The sequence below is a fragment of the Carya illinoinensis genome, chromosome 5, assembly GCF_018687715.1.
Source record: "Carya illinoinensis cultivar Pawnee chromosome 5, C.illinoinensisPawnee_v1, whole genome shotgun sequence".
Classification (NCBI taxonomy): domain Eukaryota; kingdom Viridiplantae; phylum Streptophyta; class Magnoliopsida; order Fagales; family Juglandaceae; genus Carya; species Carya illinoinensis.
In genome coordinates, this window is record NC_056756.1 from 5350001 (window position 1) to 5363359 (window position 13359).

Below are 13359 nucleotides of genomic sequence, written 5' to 3' on the forward strand. Positions count from 1 at the left end.
GGCCGTACATAGTCCTTCAAGGTGCGTGGTAGTACCTCATGATCTTCTTCAGCCATGGCTAGTATCTTATTTCTTCTTAGTGATCTAAGAGTTCTTCCAATCTCTGGATCAACAGGAATAATATCACGAGATCTAGCACGGCGCATCCAATGTCAAAAACACATCTGTAGAACAAATTAAAACAAAATTCTAAATTAAAACCAAGATTACTTTGTATCGATATTGACAAAAAGAATAAGAATAAACCAATCCCCGGCAACGGCGCCAAAAACTTGACCGGTGCAAAACTGAAAGTGCACAGTATCGTAATTTTATAGTAAAGTAATAAGAAGAGTATCGTCCTCAAGGATTAGTACCTTACGTTTGCCAAATATCAAAATTATACTAAACTTGATTTTATCTAGAGGAATCACTAAGATTTTTGTAGTTGCAATCTAAACTAGATCAACTCAAAGAAAAATGTGCAAAGGAAATAACACTGACGTTCGAAGATCAAATTAATGGGAAGAAAACTTCTAGGAAATCGATTTCACCTGCTTCTTCACTATGCTTTTTTCATCCAGCTAATTTAATTTAAATCTCTTTTGTCTATTAGCAAATCTCTAATTCATCCAAAAGCCTCTTTCGATAGTCAATTGGAATTGACTCTTGGTTATCAATTCACACAAGAATATGCAAATTCAATAATCAAGAACGCATGCAATAAGACCAATGATTTAATTACTACATAGGTTCATACAAGTCTTTCGATCTCTATACTTACCTATGCTGAAATATCCAAGATCTACCCTATGATTCCCTCTTTCGATAGCAAATCACAAGATTACTTATTATCTAATCAATGGCCAGTTAATTAGAAGCAATAAATTCATAATAAATCAGATAAACAAAGAGAGAATTGCATTAAATTAGCATAGACAATCAAGCATAGTTCGGAAATAGGTTACATCATTTTCCTAGAATGAAGAAAATTTAGCTCATGCTAGAAATGGAATTCAACATAAACGAATTCACCATAATTGTTCTGAGAAGATGGGAAGAAAATAAACACTGAAAAATCCTCCTTCCAGCCTCAACTCATCGTCAAAAGCTCAAGGAAACGATTCAACGCTTTTCTTTCGTCCGTGCTCGTGTATGATTCCAACGTACGTGCAATAATTGGAATTCCCTCTCCAAAAATAGATGATTTGAATCCCTCTAGCTATGTTTTTCTCTCCCAAGAAGTGTTCTCCAGTCAAAACTCGCGACCCTAGAGTGAAAAATTACTTTTATATGGTGTCACGGCGGAAAACCTAAAATCTGTCAAAATATGATGTTCGCTCGAGCGAGGTGTCGAGCGCACATCGAGCGTTCGACTTTGTCTGATTTCGCTCGAGCATCCTGTCGAGCGCATGTCGAGCGTTCGAATCTGCCTGAATTCGCTCGAGCGGCCAATGTCTCCGCTCGAGCGATCTTTGTTTTTCAGCAATCCGCTCGAGCTCCCTGTCGAGCGGCAGTCGAGCATTTGAATCTGCCTGAATTCGCTCGAGCGGCCAAAAGCCTCCGCTCGAGCGAACTTGTAAAATCTACAATATGAAATTTTTGCAAGTCATCAATATCAATACAACTTTATTTTAAATATTCCCAAACAAATTTCAACTTAAATTCAACTACATTACGTAATATAACAAATCCATTTTGCCAACCGTCAACACAAGCGTATGTTGACAGTATTAATACAACAAATTTAATTATCTTGCTGCAAAATGTCAAATAAAAAACATCAACAATGTATTAATCAATGCATAATAGGGATCCATGAAGAAGATGATGTAACTTGAAGACTTCAAGTTTCAATCCAGTACCATGAGTTTTCTCTGCAATAATATGGTCTAATCCATCCGCCATATGAGGTGTGAAGTAATATTTCACCCAATCTCCAGTACCATCTCGGCGAAAAAATGATGCATTGTTTATGTCTTGGCACCATAGTGTCGTGTTATGATCTAGAATGTACTGCCTTCCATTTTTATTCACATCCAAGTTGCTTAAGTTATCAAAACTGCACAATCTTAAAATATCAGTCACCATACATTTTGCCTCTTCTTCTGGAGAAAATGGATAATCCAAGAACTCAGCTATCATTTTCAAATGGGTGGTGGGTTACTCTTTCATTTCCTCATACTTCAAAAAAAGTATATTTTGAGCTGTTTTTCTATGCTTTCCTTCCAACAATTTAAAACATGATCCCAACAAGGGCCAAATGGACTCACTCTCCCGTAGATGCCTGTGTTTTGGTTTCGATATCAACTATCACGAGACACGAACTGAATTAATATTTATAACTTAGAAGGTTATCCAAAGTATAATTTAATTGTTTTTATAATCTATAATATCTCCAAATTGTGTAATTAATTTATATATTTTACCCTTAGGATAGGTTTGGGACTTCAGATGAAATACAAAATTCTCACATAATCTCTTTTCATTTTATCCTATCTTATTCACAAATATAATTTAAATATAAAATTTTAAAACTAATCATTACAAATTTTTTAAATTTTCAAACAAAAATAATTTCTATACTATTACAATATTTTAACTTTATAATATTTTTTTATCAACTTTTTCTCTCATTTATCAAAATCTAAAAAATACTCAACTCAAACTATTTCATTACTATTCACAAACTATTTTATTATTATTTATAAAATTCTCATCTCATCTCATCTTATCTCACTCTCCAAAAACTACCTTTAGTTGAATTTACTCCACTACAAGAGAACTATGTAATAGTTATTGATTTTTTTTATTTTTATTTTCGAGCAACGCTACATCCCCAAGTGATGCAACCTGAATATCTCCTGACAAGCACAAAATTTTCTTTTTATTTTTATTTATTTTTTTCATTCATTTTTTTATATTCTTAAATATTTTAAAAAAAATTATAATATTATTAAAAAATACTTCTTTAATCACTAAAAATATTTAAACTAATATTTTGTTTTTTTTTTTGTTTCGAAAAATATATTCTAGAGCTTTTCTCGAATGAATTAGCATTTATGTTTTCCTTTTTTTTACACTGTCTCCAGAAAGTACAACCCATACGTCAATTGACAGGCAATAACGTTCAAACATATATCTGAATCCATATTTTTTAACCACAATGTACAAATTTTATATTATATTTTTTTCCCACTCTGTATTTTAATAGTACCGTTCATACATTTACCCACTACCCATTAATAGAAATAATATTTACAATTATAAGGTGTATAAATATCGTATAATTATTTTTTTAAAAAAAGTAAATAAGAAACTTATTGTATGAAAAGAAATTTAATTTTTAATAATAAATCTCACTTTTTAAAAAAATTATGCAACATTTACACATTATATGACTGTATATAACATTATTTTTTTATATTTTTTTAACCTCCCCACGAATCATACTTCGATCATTTCCCAAGCAAAAGGATGAAAAGAAAGGTTCGGCATATATGCAAGCAATATGTCTAAAAAGCCAATACTTGGGTGTTAAAAAAACCAAAAAAGGGGTTGAATTGGACTGGACCAATACCGATTTGTAAACGGTTCAGTGTGGTACCAATTTGTAAGAATCAAAACTAGTTTTAAACACCGTATCGGTTTTCATATTTTGAAAACAGGTTTAATCATAATCAGATTGATTATTTATAATTTTTATATTATATTATATATATTATATGTTAAATTGATAATTAATATAACATGAAATTCTAATATTATTATTCAAGTCTATTAGTCTTATAACATAAAATTAATCTTATAATTTTTAACATAACATTTGATATAATATATAAATTTTAGTCTTAAATATAAATATAAATATTAAGTTATTATATAAACTTATTTTGATATATATATATATACATATATATATATATATCAAGAATTAATACTTTTTTTGGTATAATAAATTAATATATATTCTTTTTGTAAATACTCTTTTACACATTTGATCATATATACTCATATAAAAAGTCTAACTTATATAGACTATAATTAAATTCAATACTATACTAGTATATGTTAATTATTATAAAATAATATACTTATATTTTAGTATAAATAGACTAAAAGTTTAGTGTATGTAAACATCATATTATTATTAATATAGATAATTCGTAAAATTGGAAAAATCGAACCGAAATTGAAAAAATTGAAAATTCTGGTCTCTATAGTAATCGGTGGGGGTGTGCAGATTTTTGAAATTTCCGATTCCAGCTGACATCCACTCCGACTCCGATTATATCAGAGTTGGAGTTTCAAAAATCGGAGTCAAAAATCGGATTCAGCAAGCTGAGTGGAACTCGGAGTCGGAGTCAATCATGGCTCCGAACTCCGAACTCTGATTTATTTTTAATAATTTACACAGATGCATCGTTTTGCATCTGTGTTTTATGTTTATTTTACTTCTTTACTATCTTAAACGATGCCGTTCCAATTAAATAGGAACGCCATCGTTTTGCTCCGTGAGGACCAAACCGCTTGAGCCCTTTCTTCTTCCATCAATCTCGGACCACTCACAGACCACAGTCAGTCACAATCTCACGGTCTCACCTCACTCTCTTCGTCTCTCGCACACATCGTCGCAAACTCGCACGGCTCACGGCGCACCGTCATAGACTTGCACGCCTAACTACCCAACGAGCCACCAGGTTGCTATCGTCACGTTGTCGTGTTCACAGTTCACGCCGCCATCTACCGGTAAGTTTTGGGATTTAGATTCATGCCTTTTAGTAGAGATTGTGGATTTATATTCTATAAATCTGTATAACTATATGGCTATTGATTTTGGATTGTGTAGATTGTAAGGAATTAGGAATATGTTTGGATCATGGTGTGAACACGTGATAAATTTTATCATGGTGTTTGTGGTTGGACAGTGAACGGAATGTGTTTGTTAAAATGTCCCTGAGAAAAAACCAATGATTCTTCCGTACAGAATCACTTCGAACAAGGCTTAAATCTATATTAGATGTATATTATTTCTAAAGACCAATTAAAGAACTAATCAAAATCATAATTAAAGCTTATTCAAATCATATTTATAAACCACACGACTTTCTTCTCACAACAACTAATATGAAATTTCATATACCTTTAATTTCTAAATTCAATCCAGGGTTATTTAGCTTTTGTTTCAAAACTAGTTTCTTAAACAAAAACCAATTTTGACTTGTTTATATTCTTTCTCTTAAAATCTGTCTCTCTGTCAACATTACCAAACAAAATAAAAGGAATGATATATAATTATATATACACACACATAAATATGAGGCGTTTGCATAAATATATGTAATTATTAATTTTCAGCATAAATCAAATATTGCTGTATGTTAAATCATATATATACACACAAACTTTATATATTGTACATATGCAATCTATACATACACACAAACTCTATGGAAATGACCGTAGCATTTATATATATATATATATATATATATAGTTAATTACTTATTCACAACTATTTAAAATAATGGTAAAACTTGCTAGCTAGGGTTTGGACTTTGAGGTACTGAAACCCCATAAAGAAATTATTACTTATTTTTTCAGATTTCAACGTATTGGGGGTGGGGAAGCTGCTTCTATGCTGGTTGTTGGTTTTCGTACTTTCAGAGTATTAGATTCGAAGCAATCCGCCCTTGATCTGTGCTTCGTAACGCTCTTCTCCATGTGGTACACATAATTATTTATAGTATACATTTACAACATTAATAAATGGGATAGTAATAGAATAATAAATGAAGACTACTTCTATTCTCATGTGGAATTGAATTCAATTTATACAAAGGACTTAAATACTCTCCGCGCGCGGCTAGCTTCTGATAAAGGCACAATTGGGAACTAACTTTCAATTGGTTTGATAATCCAGCAATTAATTCCCTCTTCAAGATATATAAACTCGCAAGTAAGAAATATCATCATACTGTGCATGATGATCTCACTTTTCCAACAAAACTTCCTATATATATTTTCCCTTAACTCATTTCTTTTTGAAGTTTTGGCTACCTAGCACTTTGTTTGCATTATATTAGATGACTGGAAGGGACCTCACGGCCTACTTTTGGACCATATATAATTATTCAATATTAGTTATTTGCTTAAAGAAACCAACAACTTACATTTAATTAAGAGCATATACTTACTTGCTCTAATTTTATTTTATTTATAGTATTTACATTTTTTATTTTAACAACTAACCTCCTGCTTTTAATTTAATTTTTCAGGTTCTTTGATTTCAAATAGTATGGATTCTACTGTTAGTGGAAGTAGAGATTGTGGAGACAAGGCCAGTGCTCCTACACCGGCGTGTACTTCCACCCCAACGACGGCATGTACTTCCACCCCTAGAGCCCCATCTAGAGCAGCTACTTCCTATGAATCCAGTCGACTCCCAGTAGATATAAAAGGAGAAGATAAAGATATGCTCAATGAAGAGGAGGAGATGGCAGATGTGCCCATTGAGCATGATCGACCACCACGGCCTTCTAAAAAACAATCGTGGACGTGGGAACATTTCACTAAAATTCCTAATGATCATGTGAACCCTTAAGCAAGATGTAACCATTGTGGGCAACTTTGTGGTTGCCATTTGAAAAAGCAAGGCACCAGTATATTAATAGCACATCTTACCAGTTGCCAGCGGTATAAAATTGCGAAGGAATTGGTGGCCATTGGCACTGATCAAACCAAACTGAGTTACGAAACTCAAATGGCAACTGATGCTGGTGGATCACATGTTAAGAAACTTATAATCCCTCAATATAGTAAGAAGATGTTGCGGGAATTACTTGCAGAGATGATCATTACTGATGAGATGCCTTTTACCAAAGTTGATAAGAAATGCTGCAACAAATTTGTGCGCTGTCTTGAGCCACGTTTTCTCATGCCTTCACGGTATACGGTTATGCAAAATTGTTTGAAGAGGCATTTGAAGGAGAAGACGGAAATGAAGGAGATTTTTTCTCAGACTAGCTAAAGAGTGTCATTCACCACTGATACATGGACGTCCATACAAATTGTAGGCTACATGTGTATCACAGCCCACTTTATTGATAGCGAGTGGACACTGCATAAACGGATAATTGGATTTAAAGAGATTGTTGATCACAAGGGTGCATCCATTGGTGCAATAATGGATGATTGTATTCAGGACTAGGGTATTAAAAAAGTCCTTTGTATCACAGTTGACAATGCCAGTGCCAATGATACTGCAATTGAATGGTTCAAGAGGAATACAACGGTAAAAGAAGATATCATTCGTGGACACGAATTTATACATGTTCGATGTTGTGCTTATATCATCAACCTCATTGTTTCAGAGGGGTTGAAGGAGGTTGATGATTCAATTACCAAAGTCTGCAACATTGTGACATATGTGAGGGCTTCCCTCAAAGGCTTGGCAAGTTTAAGGTGATAGCAGAACAACTTCAGATTCCATGTTCCGTCATGTTGTGCTTGAACGTTCCGACTCGATGGAACTCCACATATATGATGTTGGTGGTGGCGCGGAAGTACAAAAGAGCGTTCTAGCAAATGGAGGTCGAGGATGGGAGTCTGAGGTATGCTTTGATGGAGTGTACTGGGGGAGAAGGGGACTCGGTGCGCTGGATGTAGTTGATTAGGATCGTGTGAAGTCTTTTGTTGATTTTTTGAAGTTGTTTTATGATACAATTATGTGGATATCTGGATCCAAATATTGTACTGCAAACTTGTACTTCGACAAGCTTTCGAGGATTCATGAACACTTGCAACAGAGTTATGCTAATAGTGAGGGATTGTTATTTGCTACGGCTATGAGGATAAAATCAAAATATGAAAAATATTGAGGGATATTGTGAAGATAAATAGATTATTACTTGTGGCTGCAACCTTGACCCCTGATATAAGTTGGAAATTATACATATTTTCTTTATTAAAATCCTTGGGGAAGAGAAGGCTAAAGAGTTTATTAGAGAGCTGAGAAATGATATTGATGGCTTATATGGCCACTACAACAATAATAGTCATCCTATTTCAACAAGTGGTAGCCGTAGCTCCTCACACCCAACTAGTTTGATATCTTCCAGTGATTACACTGCTTCTGCTGCAGCTCTTTCATCACCATTGGTGCAGCGATATCATCAAAGGCGTGCATCAAGGAATATTATGTAGTGTAGATCTGAGGTTGAATGCTATTTGATGGAAGATGTCGAGGCACCTAGTGATGCATTTTAATTATTAACTTGGTGGAAGGTTCATTCCACCAAGTTTCCTATTCTTTCCCGAATAGCCCAAGATCTGTTGGTTATTCCTATCACTACGGTTGCCTCTAAGTTGGGGTTTAGCACTGGAGGTCATGTGTTAGATGCTTATCAGATTTCATTGTTAGCTTCAACTGTGGAGGCCCTCATTTGCACACAGAACTGGCTATGTGAAATGCTCGTTAGAGTAGATATCATTGATCCCGAGAACTATAGGCTTGAATCAAGTAAATTTATAGTTTATATGCTTTTAAATAATAATTTAAATATTTGTAATGTTTTAATTATTCAACTTCTAATTTTTATGATTTTGTAGACCTACTTGTGAACCCTAGCATAGTTGCAGATAAGTGATAATTGTGGATGAGTTACAAGTTACATGGATGAGAAGTTGTATTCATGTGTTGTAATGATGCTATTCAGGTACTAGATTAGTATTTTTAAATTATTTAAAAAATTATTGACCATTTCATAATTCATACTATATTTTTTATAAAATATTTTCATATGTATTATTTTGCAGATAAAACATTATAAGAACGAATGCCGAATGGTAGTGGCTATTGGCTTCAACTTCAAGAATCAAGACTTTTTCCTTTCTCGATGTTCAAGAATCAAGACTTTGTCAATGTTCAATTACTAATTTACTACTCTTTGGTTGTGTAATGTATGATTGTTTAATCAATGTCATTTGTATTTATGTTATTTAAGTAGTTGGGCCTTCAATTGCGAATGGACCTTTTGAGGTGGGCTTTCGGAGTCGGAGGTGGGCCTTCTGAGTAGAAGGTGGGCCAAAGCCCAAATATACTCCGATCGGAATTTCGAACTCTGAACGGAGTCGGAGTTGGAAAAATTTTTTCCTCCGACTCCTGTCTGGAGTTGCCCATTCCGACTCCGACGGAGTCAGAGCCCACCCCTAGTAATCGGTCTGATATCGATTATTAAATTTTCAAAATAGATGTATATCGATTCGGTTCTAAAAAATGTACAAAATTAAGCCAAACCGGACCAAACAAGCCACCATTGCACTTTTCCCGTGAAGTTTATTCAATGGCCAATTGCATCATACTAAGATTTACATCACAAATTAGACCATGATAAATTAGGTGCTTTGCTAGAAGGCTACTGGTGCCCAATGGCATTGAAATCATTTTTCAGTGAGATTGGGCAAATAGAAAATATAAGAACCTTGATTTATAAGAAGCACAAAAGGAGCTACATCAATTCTTTTTTATTTTTTTTTTCTTTTTTTTAAGCGCAAAAAAGCAAGATCGATCTTACTAAGTGAAACAATTTTTTTGTTACTCTTCAAAGTAACAAAAAGTACCACCGTATGACTACTAAATAGATCCAATTGCGAATAGCCAAAAGGAGGTTAATATAAAAATACAACAAAGCATTTCAAGAGTAATTCTAAATATATCTCTTAAATAAATAAGTTTCGTGCAAGACTTTTATAAAAATTAAATCTCACTAAAATAATAATTGTTTTATAATTTTTTAGGTGAGGTTCACTTTTTTACAAAGTATTACGTGGATGTACATATCATTTCTCAATTATAAGGCTGTACTAATGATTATGCATTCGTCCAATATTTTTTACTTTTACTTTCCACACAGCAGTATGGACCGAACTAGGTCTGGATGACGATATTAGTGACGGTCTAGCCTATGCCATAAGGCGATCATGTATATAGGAAAATGGTGGTGCTAGTATGCTACTTAGCTTTGACCAGTGGGCATACCCACTAGTATAAATTTTTCTCTCTTTTTTTCTTCTTTGCTTTTTTACATTTTTTTAACATATTTAAATATTTTTAAAAAGTAAAAAAATACACCAATATACTATAAGTCATTTCCTTATTAATCATTAAGTAAAGAAAAAAATTAAAAAGAATTAAATATATGAGCGATGAAAATGAGAGGGCAAACCCATGAGGCATATTAGTATTCTCCATAGAAAATGCTTGGAGATTGTCGGACCGATAAATTGGTCCCCAAATAAATCGATACTTGTTTTTTTTTTTTTTTTTTTTTTTTTTTTTTTTTTTTTTTGTATTCAATGGTTAAGAAAGTGATTATTAGTAAATTTGTATATATTTTTTTTTATAAAATGTTTAAAGATGTTTAAAAATATGTAACTGAAAAAAAAAATGAAACGAAGTTATAGTGACTGGTCCAAACTATCGGTATCGGTAGCAGGATCGTTATATATATATTGGCTCCCTAATAGTTGGATTTATTTCCTTTTGCATGTCTATCCATCGTTAAACTAATATAACTTCAACCGGAAGCACATGATGCAATCGCAACGGAAATATGATTGTCCCATCCATGCATGAAAAGGTAATGGCTAAGTTATTTGTTTTGTCCAAATACAACATAAAGGTAGAGACATGAATGGGGGAAAGTAAGTTTTTCCCAACCTATGATCAATAGAATGAAGAAAAATATTATAAGGTACTGAACCCAGGCTGTTGTTGGCACAAGAATTATATCCTTATGATCATCATCATATGCATCAAAGAGAAATAACAATTAGAGAATACAACATATATTTCTCACTTTATATGTCAACATAAATATTGATACAGAATAGGCCCGCTCACATATATAATAGGTACCACTAACACAATTATTCATAAAAAATAAGGGAGCATTAATATAACCTAAAATTTGGTGACACAACTTAAAAGATCTAAAATTTTAATCCTATAGAATGAAATTTTTCTTCGATAGTATGATTTAATTTCTCTACCATTTGAGGTGTGAAGTAGTTCACCCACCCTCCAACCTCACCGCAGCAGAAAAATGTGGCATACTTCACTCCTCGACGAGAAACTCCACTTTTATTCACCTCCAAGTTACTCAAATTATCAAAACTACACAACCTTGAGATATTATTTACTGCACCTTTGGCATCTTCTTCGGGGGAAAAAGGACATCCTAAGAATTCAGCTAATCTCCTCAAGTGGGTGGAAGGCTGCTCTTTTCATTTCCTCATACCTTAAAAAAAGTATCTTTTGAGGGTTTTCCAAACTTTCCTTCCAATAACCCACAACATTATCCCAATATGGCCCGAGGGAACTCACTCCCCTACAAAACTTATCTAAAGCCTCCTCAAGTGAGTCTGTGGTCCAATTCAACTTGGTTTGGAAGTGCCATAGTGAGACAAAAGTGTCCTTGGGGTTCCTACACAAATACACAATCTTACAACTTGAGTCCTTCACAGATGTTGGTAACAAGACGTAAGGCAAATGAGTTGAAAAGGGTCTCGGAGAGGTAAAGGGGGTGAGATCTGGAACCTCCTTTTTATTGTGTAGAATCAAATACAAATAGGGTACAAGAACATGAGGATTGTTTGTGAGCTGAGGATGTTCTTGACAGTCAACGTGATGTTGCATCCTGTTTACCAAGGTGAACAAGATAGCCTTCAACCAAGTAGTGCCAACTTTGGGAGAAGTTGCAAATAGAATATCGGTGTCATGAGCTTGGAAGTGTTTCTGAAAAGCTAGAACTCCTTGCATGAACCAAGTTGGGATCCAAAATCCGTTGTATTGGCAGAGCGAGTCTTCTGTTGGCAAGGAGGATATGAAGTCCTTGCATTCTTGGGTCAGTTCATCATCTTCTTGTAGATTATAGGGACGAGGAGAAGCATCATGTTGAAGTGTAGACATGTTAGTAGCTAGGATAGTTGTAAATAATAGGGTCTCAACTCGTTTAGCGCTTAACATTTATACATACATGCTTGTTATATAAATATTATATAGGGACACCAAGGCATGTTACAGTACTTCCCAAAAACAAAAAAGAAAAGACAATACCCCTCGTGCGTAATCAAGTGCGTGTATGACTGATCCGACAAACATTATAAAGTGTATATACTTGATCCGATAGTATCCATTATCCAAGCATGATGCCATGATCTATATAATTTTATTTTATTTTAAAAGTATAGAAAGAAATAATGACAAAAAAAAAATTGAAAGAAAGATAATTGGAAACGGGGCCACTAGGAAGTTAATTGGCCGAGAAGAGCTATGTTACCTTTATTTATTGAGTTAATTGTCCATTAGTCTCATGGCGTTGCCCTTGGTCTTCAACAAGTCTTCTCTCCAACCTTTCTATGCTCTCATGGTTCTCTCTCCGCATAGAATCTAAGGATCTTCTATTCTCAATGCTATCCCGAGAGGTGGCATTCAAGGCCATCCTTAGTTCGGTCATGTTAGTGTTGACCTCACCAAGAATGTCCATGATCTTAGATGTATGCCCCTCAAGCATCTCAAGGCGTTCCCAGTTGGAACTCCTCTCTCCTCCGGTTTCTACCTTCACCCCGGACATGGCGCTTGCAAACTAGCTTCTCAAACACTTGCAAACCGACTTGCAAACCGAAAACTCTCTATTTGATGGAGCTTGGACAGCAACTTGAACACTCTTTGGACATAGGGAAAGTCCTCAAAGGTCCAACCTTGAGTTGCCCACCTATGTGGATGGACAACCCCTCTTGCACAAGCACAAGTCCTACCACGGGTCCTCCACCTTCAAGGGTGGCCGACCCCTTCAAGTAACACTACTGCGTCCTCTACCTCAACCCCCAAACTTCAATTTCACAATTTCATAAGCAACAAGAAAGTAAACAATGTCGAGGTCCTCCGTGGACCTCCCAATCAAATTTACAAGGTTGAGTTATCCCGTTGTTTACCTCTTGGAGAAGTGAGAACTTCTCAAAATCACCAAACAAGAATCCTCTCAATGAAAGCACCAATTTGTGTTGAGGTCCTCGGTCTAGACCCAAAACATCGAGTCCTCCACGCCAATGGTGGCCTTATGATGACCGAACCTTGGTTCCTCTCTTCCTTGGCTCACGTGCACAAGTGGTCATATGACCACTTGGGGATGGTGGGGTTAAGTGTTTGGGCTAAGATGGGTGTATGGTGTGATGGAAGATGAAGAGTGATGGTGTGGTTCAAAGGTGATGGGCGCACGACACTAGTGAGTGCTATGGTGTAGGCGCCACTTGGAAGATAGGCTTAGGATTTGGATGATGTGTTTAGGGTTTGGAAAATGTAAGATGGGTGGCTAGGAT

General features: G+C 34.7%; 1 pseudogene; it reads right to left on the reverse strand.

Moving 5' to 3' along the window:
• Window positions 1-10971: 10971 nt before the first annotated feature.
• Window positions 10972-11950, reverse strand: LOC122309400 (annotated as a pseudogene).
• Between the last annotated feature and the right edge of the window lie 1409 nt (window positions 11951-13359).